The 11,545-nt window shown below is 45.4% G+C and overlaps 2 long non-coding RNA genes across 4 annotated transcripts in view; both read right to left on the bottom strand.

Annotated features, from left to right (window-relative positions):
• Positions 1-851, bottom strand: part of LOC127924100 (uncharacterized) — a 1,050-nt gene extending 199 nt beyond the window's left edge. The window contains exons 1-3 of the long non-coding RNA XR_008116745.1: positions 676-851; positions 490-613; positions 1-210 (exon numbers count right to left, since the gene is read on the bottom strand). The exon at positions 1-210 is cut by the window's left edge and continues 199 nt beyond it. This is a non-coding gene — a long non-coding RNA (uncharacterized LOC127924100). The remainder of the gene's footprint in view (positions 211-489; positions 614-675) is intronic.
• A 3,537-nt stretch (positions 852-4,388) lies between these two features.
• Positions 4,389-6,967, bottom strand: LOC127924099 (uncharacterized). Of its 3 annotated transcripts, XR_008116742.1 has the most exons (4): positions 5,233-6,967; positions 4,794-4,961; positions 4,682-4,737; positions 4,389-4,569 (listed from the first exon to the last, which is right to left on the bottom strand). It is a non-coding gene; the product is annotated as an uncharacterized LOC127924099 (long non-coding RNA). The 3 variants fall into 3 exon arrangements; XR_008116743.1 differs by lacking the exon at positions 4,682-4,737; XR_008116744.1 differs by lacking the exon at positions 4,682-4,737 and having other exon boundaries at positions 4,850-4,961.
• Positions 6,968-11,545: the final 4,578 nt, after the last annotated feature.

The raw sequence follows: 11,545 nt of genomic DNA, 5'->3' as shown, positions 1-11,545 counted from the left end.
GGAAAGTGTCATTCTTCAGGGAACCTCTTTAGTTGGTGGGGGTTCTTCAGGGAACCTCTTTAGTTGGTGGGGGTTCTTCAGGGAACCTCTTTAGTTGGTGGGGGTTCTTCAGGGAACCTCTTTAGTTGGTGGGGGTTCTTCAGGGAACCTCTTTAGTTGGTGGGGGTTCTTCAGGGAACCTCTTTAGTTGGTGGGGGTTCTTCAGGGAACCTCTTTAGTTGGTGGGGGTTCTTCAAGGAACCTCTTTAGTTGGTGGGGGTTCTTCAGGGAACAACTTTAGTTGGTGGGGGTTCTTCAAGGAACCTCTTTAGTTGGTGGGGGTTCTTCAAGGAACCTCTTTAGTTGGTGGGGGTTCTTCAAGGAACCTCTTTAGTTGGTGGGGGTTCTTCAGGGAACCTCTTTAGTTGGTGGGGGTTCTTCAAGGAACCTCTTTAGTTGGTGGGGGTTCTTCAAGGAACCTCTTTAGTTGGTGGGGGTTCTTCAAGGAACCTCTTTAGTTGGTGGGGGTTCTTCAGGGAACCTCTTTAGTTGGTGGGGGTTCTTCAGGGAACCTCTTTAGTTGGTGGGGGTTCTTCAAGGAACCTCTTTAGTTGGTGGGGGTTCTTCAGGGAACCTCTTTAGTTGGTGGGGGTTCTTCAAGGAACCTCTTTAGTTGGTGGGGGTTCTTCAAGGAACCTCTTTAGTTGGTGGGGGTTCTTCAGGGAACCTCTTTAGTTGGTGGGGGTTCTTCAGGGAACCTCTTTAGTTGGTGGGGGTTATTCAAGGAACCTCTTTAGTTGGTGGGGGTTCTTCAAGGAACCTCTTTAGTTGGTGGGGGTTCTTCAGGGAACCTCTTTCGTTGGTGGGGGTTCTTCAAGGAACCTCTAGTTGGTGGGGGTTCTTCAGGGAACAACTTTAGTCGGTGGGGGTTCTTCAAGGAACCTCTTTAGTTGGTGGGGTTCTTCAGGGAACCTCTAGTTGGTGGGGGTTCTTCAGGGAACAACTTTAGTTGGTGGGGGTTCTTCAAGGAACCTCTTTAGTTGGTGGGGGTTCTTCAAGGAACCTCTTTAGTTGGTGGGGGTTCTTCAAGGAACCTCTTTAGTTGGTGGGGGTTCTTCAAGGAACCTCTTTAGTTGGTGGGGGTTCTTCAAGGAACCTAACTGCCAAACTGAAAAATGTGGATTTGAATTTGAGACAACAGCATGTTTCTCCGTTTTATGATCTAAATTGATATTGTTTAATGATGCCAACCATCTTTTCATATTTGATATTGTTTAATGATGCCAACCATCTTTTCATATTTGTGCAAATGTCTGTGTTGTTTAATTAACACTTTCTCCCCTTTAAAAATGAACATGGAGCCAGTTCAATGGTGATTCTAAAACAGAACATGGAGCCAGTTCAATGGTGATTCTAAAACAGAACATGGAGCCAGTTCAATGGTGATTCTAAAGCAGAACATGGAGCCAGTTCAATGGTGATTCTAAAGCAGAACATGGAGCCAGTTCAATGGTGATTCTAAAACAGAACATGGAGCCAGTTCAATGGTGATTCTAAAGCAGAACATGGAGCCAGTTCAATGGTGATTCTAAAGCAGAACATGGAGCCAGTTCAATGGTGATTCTAAAGCAGAACATGGAGCCAGTTCAATGGTGATTCTAAAGCAGAACATGGAGCCAGTTCAATGGTGATTCTAAAACAGAACATGGAGCCAGTTCAATGGTGATTCTAAAGCAGAACATGGAGCCAGTTCAATGGTGATTCTAAAACAGAACATGGAGCCAGTTCAATGGTGATTCTAAAACAGAACATGGAGCCAGTTCAATGGTGATTCTAAAACAGAACATGGAGCCAGTTCAATGGTGATTCTAAAGCAGAACATGGAGCCAGTTCAATGGTGATTCTAAAACAGAACATGGAGCCAGTTCAATGGTGATTCTAAAACAGAACATGGAGCCAGTTCAATGGTGATTCTAAAGCAGAACATGGAGCCAGTTCAATGGTGATTCTAAAACAGAACATGGAGCCAGTTCAATGGTGATTCTAAAACAGAACATGGAGCCAGTTCAATGGTGATTCTAAAGCAGAACATGGAGCCAGTTCAATGGTGATTCTAAAGCAGAACATGGAGCCAGTTCAATGGTGATTCTAAAACAGAACATGGAGCCAGTTCAATGGTGATTCTAAAGCAGAACATGGAGCCAGTTCAATGGTGATTCTAAAACAGAACATGGAGCCAGTTCAATGGTGATTCTAAAACAGAACATGGAGCCAGTTCAATGGTGATTCTAAAGCAGAACATGGAGCCAGTTCAATGGTGATTCTAAAGCAGAACATGGAGCCAGTTCAATGGTGATTCTAAAACAGAACATGGAGCCAGTTCAATGGTGATTCTAAAACAGAACATGGAGCCAGTTCAATGGTGATTCTAAAACAGAACATGGAGCCAGTTCAATGGTGATTCTAAAGCAGAACATGGAGCCAGTTCAATGGTGATTCTAAAACAGAACATGGAGCCAGTTCAATGGTGATTCTAAAACAGAACATGGAGCCAGTTCAATGGTGATTCTAAAACAGAACATGGAGCCAGTTCAATGGTGATTCTAAAGCAGAACATGGAGCCAGTTCAATGGTGATTCTAAAGCAGAACATGGAGCCAGTTCAATGGTGATTCTAAAACAGAACATGGAGCCAGTTCAATGGTGATTCTAAAACAGAACATGGAGCCAGTTCAATGGTGATTCTAAAGCAGAACATGGAGCCAGTTCAATGGTGATTCTAAAACAGAACATGGAGCCAGTTCAATGGTGATTCTAAAACAGAACATGGAGCCAGTTCAATGGTGATTCTAAAGCAGAACATGGAGCCAGTTCAATGGTGATTCTAAAACAGAACATGGAGCCAGTTCAATGGTGATTCTAAAACAGAACATGGAGCCAGTTCAATGGTGATTCTAAAGCAGAACATGGAGCCAGTTCAATGGTGATTCTAAAACAGAACATGGAGCCAGTTCAATGGTGATTCTAAAACAGAACATGGAGCCAGTTCAATGGTGATTCTAAAGCAGAACATGGAGCCAGTTCAATGGTGATTCTAAAACAGAACATGGAGCCAGTTCAATGGTGATTCTAAAACAGAACATGGAGCCAGTTCAATGGATATGAATCAGAAGAAGAGGTAACAATATGTTGAAGGTTGTCTGCATTTGGGCCCAGATGACAGAACGGATCACTGTCTGTGTGTGTCTGCAGGTATACAGACATATGTACTGTATGAACAACTATGAACAAATGGGGTTGTTTTGTCTCATAATGTTATGCAGGTCTTTAACTCTACCTACATGTACATATTACCTCAATTACCTCAGAACCTGTGCCCCTGTAACGTGTTCTTCGTTTGTAGAAATGAGAGTCGGACCGAAATGCAGCGTATGGTTACTCATGTCAAATATATAACGAAAACACAAAATACAATGACCAAGGCGTGACAGCCCCCCTGTATATTGCCTCACTATTGTTATTTTACAGCTGCTCTTTAATTATTTGTTACTTTTATTTTACATTTTTTACTTATCTATTTTTTTTAAGCATTGTTGGTTAATAAGGGCTTGTAAGAGTTTCAATGTTGTGTTCGGCGCATGTGACAAATAAACTTTGATTTGATTTCAGATCACATGGACAGTGTCCTCTATAGTGGATTCAAATGAACGGTTTCTCTAGAACCTTCCAGGACTGCAGCTGCCATCTCCCTCCTCCCTGTCATACGACGATCCCAGAGGTCTCTTCAGTACAGACCAGGTATACCTACCCAAGGCATAAAGGTTTTCATACAAGGAATGAAAACTTTCATGTGCATATTTGTTAATTATCTGTATATCATTTTTTAAAACAGTGTTCCTCACAGACTTCACGCTCCCTACACCTCTGATCAATATAAACAGGAAACCTATTCCATCCTCGTGTAAAAAACATTGTGTCTGTGGATACAGAGAACATCAACATGCCAGAGGATAAACCCATTGGAGTTGGGGCTCTGCTTGGAGTTGGGGCTCTGCTTGGAGTTGGGCCTCTGCTTATATGAAACCAGTTCAATTGTTGGGCCTCTGCTTGGAGTTGGGCCTCTGCTTGGAGTTGGGCCTCTGCTTGGAGTTGGGCCTCTGCTTGGAGTTGGGACTCACATTTGGATTTTTGAATTCTGCTCGGCCACTAAAATTATAATAAACACTGGTCACCTAAAATGTGTTGTTGTTATTGATAATATTATTGTTACGCTGAGTATTATTGATAATATCAAAAGGTTATTTGAGGATTCATTAAAATGTGTCCCCCCCCCCAAACCAGTTTCAGTGTGATGAAACCCCTGAAGGATCCCCTCTAGGAACCTTTTAACAATGTACAGCTGTAGTTTAAGTATCTTTTAGTTCAATGTGTGTGTTCACAGTGGAAGTATAGTGGAGTAGGCCTAGGTCTAAAATACACCTGAAGGATCCCCTCTAGTGGAAGTATAGTGGAGTAGGCTTAGGTCTAAAATACACCTGAAGGATCCCCTCTAGTGGAAGTATAATGGAGTAGGCCTAGGTCTAAAATACACCTGAAGGATCCCCTCTAGTGGAAGTATAATGGAGTAGGCCTAGGTCTAAAATACACCTGAAGGATCCCCTCTAGTGGAAGTATAGTGGAGTAGTCCTAGGTCTAAAATACACCTGAAGGATCCCCTCTAGTGGAAGTATAGTGGAGTAGGCCTAGGTCTAAAATACACCTGAAGGATCCCCTCTAGTGGAAGTATAGTGGAGTAGGCTTAGGTCTAAAATACACCTGAAGGATCCCCTCTAGTGGAAGTATAGTGGAGTAGGCCTAGGTCTAAAATACACCTGAAGGATCCCCTCTAGTGGAAGTATAGTGGAGTAGGCCTAGGTCTAAAATACACCTGAAGGATCCCCTCTAGTGGAAGTATAGTGGAGTAGGCCTAGGTCTAAAATACACCTGAAGGATCCCCTCTAGTGGATGTATAGTGGAGTAGGCCTAGGTCTAAAATACAATGAAGGATCCCCCCTAGTGGATGTATATTTTAAGCTGCTGGAGTAGGCCTAGGTCTAAAATACACCTCTGATTTTTTTTTTTAAGATTGTTGGTTAATAAGGGCTTGAGGATCCCCTCTAGTGGAAGTATAGTGGAGTAGGCCTAGGTCTAAAATACACCTGAAGGATCCCCTCTAGTGGATGTATAGTGGAGTAGGCCTAGGTCGAAAATACACCTGAAGGATCCCCTCTAGTGGAAGTATAGTGGAGTAGGCCTAGGTCTAAAATACACCTGAAGGATCCCCTCTAGTGGAAGTATAGTGGAGTAGGCCTAGGTCTAAAATACACCTGAAGGATCCCCTCTAGTGGAAGTATAGTGGAGTAGGCCTAGGTCTAAAATACACCCAACGTTTCATGAGCTGAAATAAAAGATCCCTGAAATGTTCCATACGCTCAAAAAAGCTTATTTCTCTCAAACTTTGTTTTACGAACTGAAATGAAATATCCCAGAAATGTTCCATACGCTCATAAAAAGCTTATTTCACTCCTTTGCCAAGATAATCCATCCACCTGACAGGTGTGGCACTTCAAGAAGCTGATTAAACAGCGTGATCATTACACAGGTGCACCTTCCGCCGTGGACAGATAAAAGGGCCACTCTAAAATGTGCAGTTTTGTCAAAACAACACAAGGCCACAGATGTTTCAAGTTTTGAGGGAATTGACATGCTGACTGCAGGGAATGTCCACCAGAGCTGTTGCCAGAGAATTGAATGTTCATTTGTCTACCATAAGCCACCTCTAATGTCGATTTAGAGACTTTGGTGGTACGTCCAACCGGCCTCACAACCGCAGACAAATGTGTAACCATGCCAACCCAGGACCTCCACAGTTGGCTTCTTTACCTGCGGGATGGTCTGAGACGAGCCACCCGTACAGCTGATGAAACTGAGGAGTATTTCTGTCTGTAATAAAGCCCTTTTGTGGGGTTAAAACTCCTTCTGATTGGTCTGGCTCCCCTCGGGAGAGACAAAGGTCGAGAGCCGTGCGTCCTCCGAAATACAACCCAGCAGCATTGCTTCTTAACACAATGCCCACTTATCCCTTGACGCCAGTAGCACCAATGTGTCGGAGGAAACACCGTACACCTGGCAACCGTGTCAGCGTGCATGGCGCCCACAGGAGCCGCTAGTGCATGATGGGACAAGGACATCCCTGCCGGCCAAACCCTACCCCGACCCGGACGTCGCTGGGGAAATTGTGCGCCGCCTCATGAGTCTCCCGGTCAGCTGAGACAGGGCCTGGACTCATTCCCAAAATCTCTAGCGGCACAGCCTTAGACCACTGAGACAGGGCCTGGACTCAATCCCAGAATCTCTAGCGGCACAGCCTTGGACCACTGATACAGGGCCTGGACTCATTCCCAGAATCTCTAGCGGCACAGCCTTAGACCACTGAGACAGGGCCTGGACTCAATCCCAGAATCTCTAGCGGCACAGCCTTAGACCACTGAGACAGGGCCTGGACTCAATCCCAGAATCTCTAACGGCACAGCCTTAGACCACTGAGACAGGGCCTGGACTCAATCCCAGAATCTCTAGCGGCACAGCCTTGGACCACTGAGACAGGGCCTGGACTCATTCCCAGAATCTCTAGCGGCACAGCCTTGGACCACTGAGACAGGGCCTGGACTCATTCCCAGAATCTCTAGCGGCACAGCCTTAGACCACTGAGACAGGGCCTGGACTCAATCCCAGAATCTCTAGCGGCACAGCCTTGGACCACTGAGACAGGGCCTGGACTCAATCCCAGAATCTCTAGCGGCACAGCCTTGGACCACTGAGACAGGGCCTGGACTCAATCCCAGAATCTCTAGCGGCACAGCCTTAGACCACTGAGACAGGGCCTGGACTCAATCCCAGAATCTCTAGCGGCACAGCCTTAGACCACTGAGACAGGGCCTGGACTCAATCCCAGAATCTCTAGCGGCACAGCCTTAGACCACTGAGACAGGGCCTGGACTCAATCCCAGAATCTCTAGCGGCACAGCCTTAGACCACTGAGACAGGGCCTGGACTCAATCCCAGAATCTCTAGCGGCACAGCCTTAGACCACTGAGACAGGGCCTGGACTCAATCCCAGAATCTCTAGCGGCACAGCCTTGGACCACTGAGACCCGGGCCTGGACTCAATCCCAGAATCTCTATATTTGCGGCACAGCCTTATTTAACAGCCAGGAAAAGAAGAAGAAGAAGAAGAGGGCCTGGACTAAGTCTACAATCTCTACTTTATAGCTACTGAGATTATCTTGCCTCCCAGAATTTGACAGCCTTGGACCACTGAGACAGGGCCTGGACTCAATCCCAGATCTCTCCACAGCCTTGAAGCCACTGAGACAGGGCCTGGACTTCCCAGAATTCTATACATTTGACCAGGAGAAGGGCTGGGTCATATCCCAGAATCTCTAGCCCATGTCACCACAGACACCAATCCAATGATTTCTGACTTGTGTGGCAGTATGCCTAGTGAAGGGTGTACACTTCAGGAGGAAGGAGAGATCATTTGTGTGGCAGAATGCCTAGTGAAGGAGTGTACACTTCAGGAGGAAGGAGAGATCATTTGTGGGCAGTATGCCAGTGAAGGAGCCTGTACACTTCAGGAGGAAGGAGAGATCATTTGTGGGCAGTAGGCCTAGTGAAGGAGTGTACACTTCAGGAGGAAGGAGAGATCATTTGTGTGGCAGTATGCCTAGTGAAGGAGTGACACTTCAGGAGGAAGGAGAGATCATTGTGTGGCAGTATGCCTGTGAAGGGCCTGTACACCAATCCCAGGAGAATCATTTGTGGGCAGTATGCCTTGAAGGAGTGTACACTTCAGGAGGAAGGAGAGATCATTTGTGTGGCAGTATGCCTAGTGAAGGAGTGTACACTTCAGGAGGAAGGAGAGATCATTTGTGAAGCCTAGTATGCCTAGTGAAGGAGTGTACACTTCAGGAGGAAGGAGAGATCATTTGTGTGGCAGTATGCCTAGTGAAGGAGTGTACACTTCAGGAGGAAGGAGAGATCATTTGTGGGCAGTAGGCCTAGTGAAGGAGTGTACACTTCAGGAGGAAGGAGAGATCATTTGTGGGCAGTATGCCTAGTGAAGGAGTGTACACTTCAGGAGGAAGGAGAGATCATTTGTGGGCAGTATGCCTAGTGAAGGAGTGTACACTTCAGGAGGAAGGAGAGATCATTTGTGTGGCAGTATGCCTAGTGAATGAGTGTACACTTCAGGAGGAAGGAGAGATCATTTGTGTGGCAGTATGCCTAGTGAATGAGTGTACACTTCAGGAGGAAGGAGAGATCATTTGTGGGCAGTATGCCTAGTGAAGGAGTGTACACTTCAGGAGGAAGGAGAGATAACTGGGACATAACACAGACTTGAATAACATCTCTCTCTCTCTAAATCCCAAAGCATGGACAATTTCTCATCTTTCTACTCTCTTATTTTTCGTTCTCCGTCAATAGTTTAATGTCTACCACTGTGGGTGGAAGGTGGCCTGGTCTTTAATGTACGGTTGCGCCCCCTTGTGGTTAAAATAACTCATGACACCTCCCATCAAAGCAGTGTGAATGCCTGGTGGTTCATGTTGTGTACTGTGGCGCCATCAAGTGGCCAGTAGTGTTAATGACAACCGAAATCATGCAAATAGCAAGACCAATGGATTCTTCATCCCTTTATCCATTTTTTGATCCAATCTGAAATGAAAAACATCTGACGGACAAAACATGTAATAGTGATTTATGAAGAGGGTTGTGATTCTGGTAGGCTATACACTGACACAGCTGACTAACTCTTCTGATGACTTGTACACAAACATCTCTGTCAGGGCCTGGTCAACATCTCTGTCAGGGCCTGGTCAACATCTCTGTCAGGGCCTGGTCAACATCTCTGTCAGGGCCTGGTCAACATCTCTGTCAGGGCCTGGTCAACATCTCTGTCAGGGCCTGGTCAACATCTCTGTCAGGGCCTGGTCAACATCTCTGTCAGGGCCTGGTCAACATCTCTGTCAGGGCCTGGTCAACATCTCTGTCAGGGCCTGGTCAACATCTCTGTCAGGGCCTGGTAAACATCCCTGTCAGGGCCGATGGACCCTGGTCAACATCTCTGTCAGGGCCTGGTCAACATCTCTGTCAGGGCCTGGTCAACATCTCTGTCAGGGCCGATGGACCCTGGTCAACATCTCTGTCAGGGCCTGGTCAACATCTCTGTCAGGGCCGATGGACCCTGGTCAACATCTCTGTCAGGGCCTGGTCAACATCTCTGTCAGGGCCGATGGACCCTGGTCAACATCTCTGTCAGGGCCTGGTCAACATCTCTGTCAGGGCCGATGGACCCTGGTCAACATCTCTGTCAGGACCTATGGACCCTGGTCAACATTAGTGCAGGAAATAGATAGGGGCCATAGAAAGTTTGAACAAGAGAGAGGAGAGTATGGGAGAGGGGGGGGGGAGAGAGAGAGGGAGAGGGGGAGGAGGGAGAGAAGAGGAGAGGAGGAGGAGAGGAGAGAGAGGGGAGGGGAGAGAAGAGAGGAGGAGGAGAGGAGGAGGAAAGAGGAGGAGAGGAGATTTTTCGAGAGGAGAGGAGAGGAGGTGGAGGGTCTTTAGAGGAGGAGAGGAAAATAAGAGGAGGAGAGGAGAGGGGGGAGGAGAGGGGGGAGGAGAGAGGGGAGAGGAGAGGAGAGGAGAATAGGGGAGGAGAGAGGGGAGAGGAGAGAGGAGAGGAGAGAGGAGAGGAGAGAGGGGAGAGGAGGAGAGAGAGGAGAGGAGAGGAGAGGGAGAGGAGAGGAGGAGAGGGAGGAGAGGAGAATAGGGGGAGGAGAGAGGGGAGAGGAGAATAGGGGAGAGGAGAGGAGAGGAGAAGAGGGGAGGAGAGAGGGGAGAGGAGAGGAGGGGGAGATGAGAGTATCTTTAGACATGCTGAGTCTTGAAGGCAGTAACTCATCACAAGCTGCCTGTGTGTTTAGAATTTGCCCCCAATCCTTTAAAATGACAAATGTGTGTGTGTGTGTGCTAGGGTCTGTGTGTGTGTGCTAGGGTCTGTGTGTGTGTGTGCTAGGGTCTGTGTGTGTGTGTGTGTGTGTGTGTGTGTAAGTGTGTGTGTGTGTGCTGGTCTGTGTGTGTGTGTGTGTGTCCCAACCTGTCAGATCCACAAGTCCACTTGTTGTAACAGAAAGACATTGAAACAGAAGCATTGTTAGAACCCTGAGGAAGACAGAACTCAGAGGAGGAATGTTGTGACTAGAATGTCTTAATGAAACATAATAGAACACTGAGGAAGACAGAACTAGAATGTCTTAATGAAACATAAGAACACAGAGGAAGACAGAATGTCTTAATGAAACATAATAGAACACAGAGGAAGACAGAATGTCTTAATGAAACATAATAGAACACTGAGGAAGACAGAATGTCTTAATGAAACATAATAGAACACTGAGGAAGACAGAATGTCTTAATGAAACATAATAGAACACTGAGGAAGACAGAACTAGAATGTCTTAATGAAACATAAGAACACAGAGGAAGACAGAATGTCTTAATGAAACATAAGAACACAGAGGAAGACAGAATGTCTTAATGAAACACAATAGAACACTGAGGAAGACAGAACTAGAATGTCTTAATGAAACATAATAGAACACTGAGGAAGACAGAATGTCTTAATGAAACATAATAGAACACTGAGGAAGACAGAACTAGAATGTCTTAATGAAACATAATAGAACACTGAGGAAGACAGAATGTCTTAATGAAACATAATAGAACACTGAGGAAGACAGAATGTCTAAATGAAACATAATAGAACACTGAGGAAGACAGAATGTCTAAATGAAACATAATAGAACACTGAGGAAGACAGAATGTCTAAATGAAACATAATAGAACACTGAGGAAGACAGAATGTCTAAATGAAACATAATAGAACACTGAGGAAGACAGAATGTCTTAATGAAACATAATAGAACACTGAGGAAGACAGAATGTCTTAATGAAACATAATAGAACACTGAGGAAGACAGAACTAGAATGTCTTAATGAAACATAATAGAACACTGAGGAAGACGGAATGTCTTAATGAAACATAATAGAACACTGAGGAAGACAGAACTAGAATGTCTTAATGAAACATAATAGAACACTGAGGAAGACAGAATGTCTTAATGAAACATAATAGAACACTGAGGAAGACAGAACTAGAATGTCTTAATGAAACATAATAGAACACTGAGGAAGACAGAATGTCTTAATGAAACATAATAGAACACTGAGGAAGACAGAATGTCTAAATGAGACATAATAGAACACTGAGGAAGACAGAATGTCTTAATGAAACATAAGAACACAGAGGAAGACAGAACTAGAATGTCTTAATGAAACATAATAGAACACTGAGGAAGATAGAACTAGAATGTCTTAATGAAACATAATAGAACACTGAGGAAGACAGAATGTCTTAATGAAACATAATAGAACACTGAGGAAGACAGAATGTCTTAATGAAACAT

The sequence above is a fragment of the Oncorhynchus keta genome, unplaced genomic scaffold, assembly GCF_023373465.1.
Source record: "Oncorhynchus keta strain PuntledgeMale-10-30-2019 unplaced genomic scaffold, Oket_V2 Un_contig_3659_pilon_pilon, whole genome shotgun sequence".
Classification (NCBI taxonomy): domain Eukaryota; kingdom Metazoa; phylum Chordata; class Actinopteri; order Salmoniformes; family Salmonidae; genus Oncorhynchus; species Oncorhynchus keta.
Note: the sequence above shows the minus strand (reverse complement) of the source record. Positions and strands in the feature narration are given on the sequence as shown.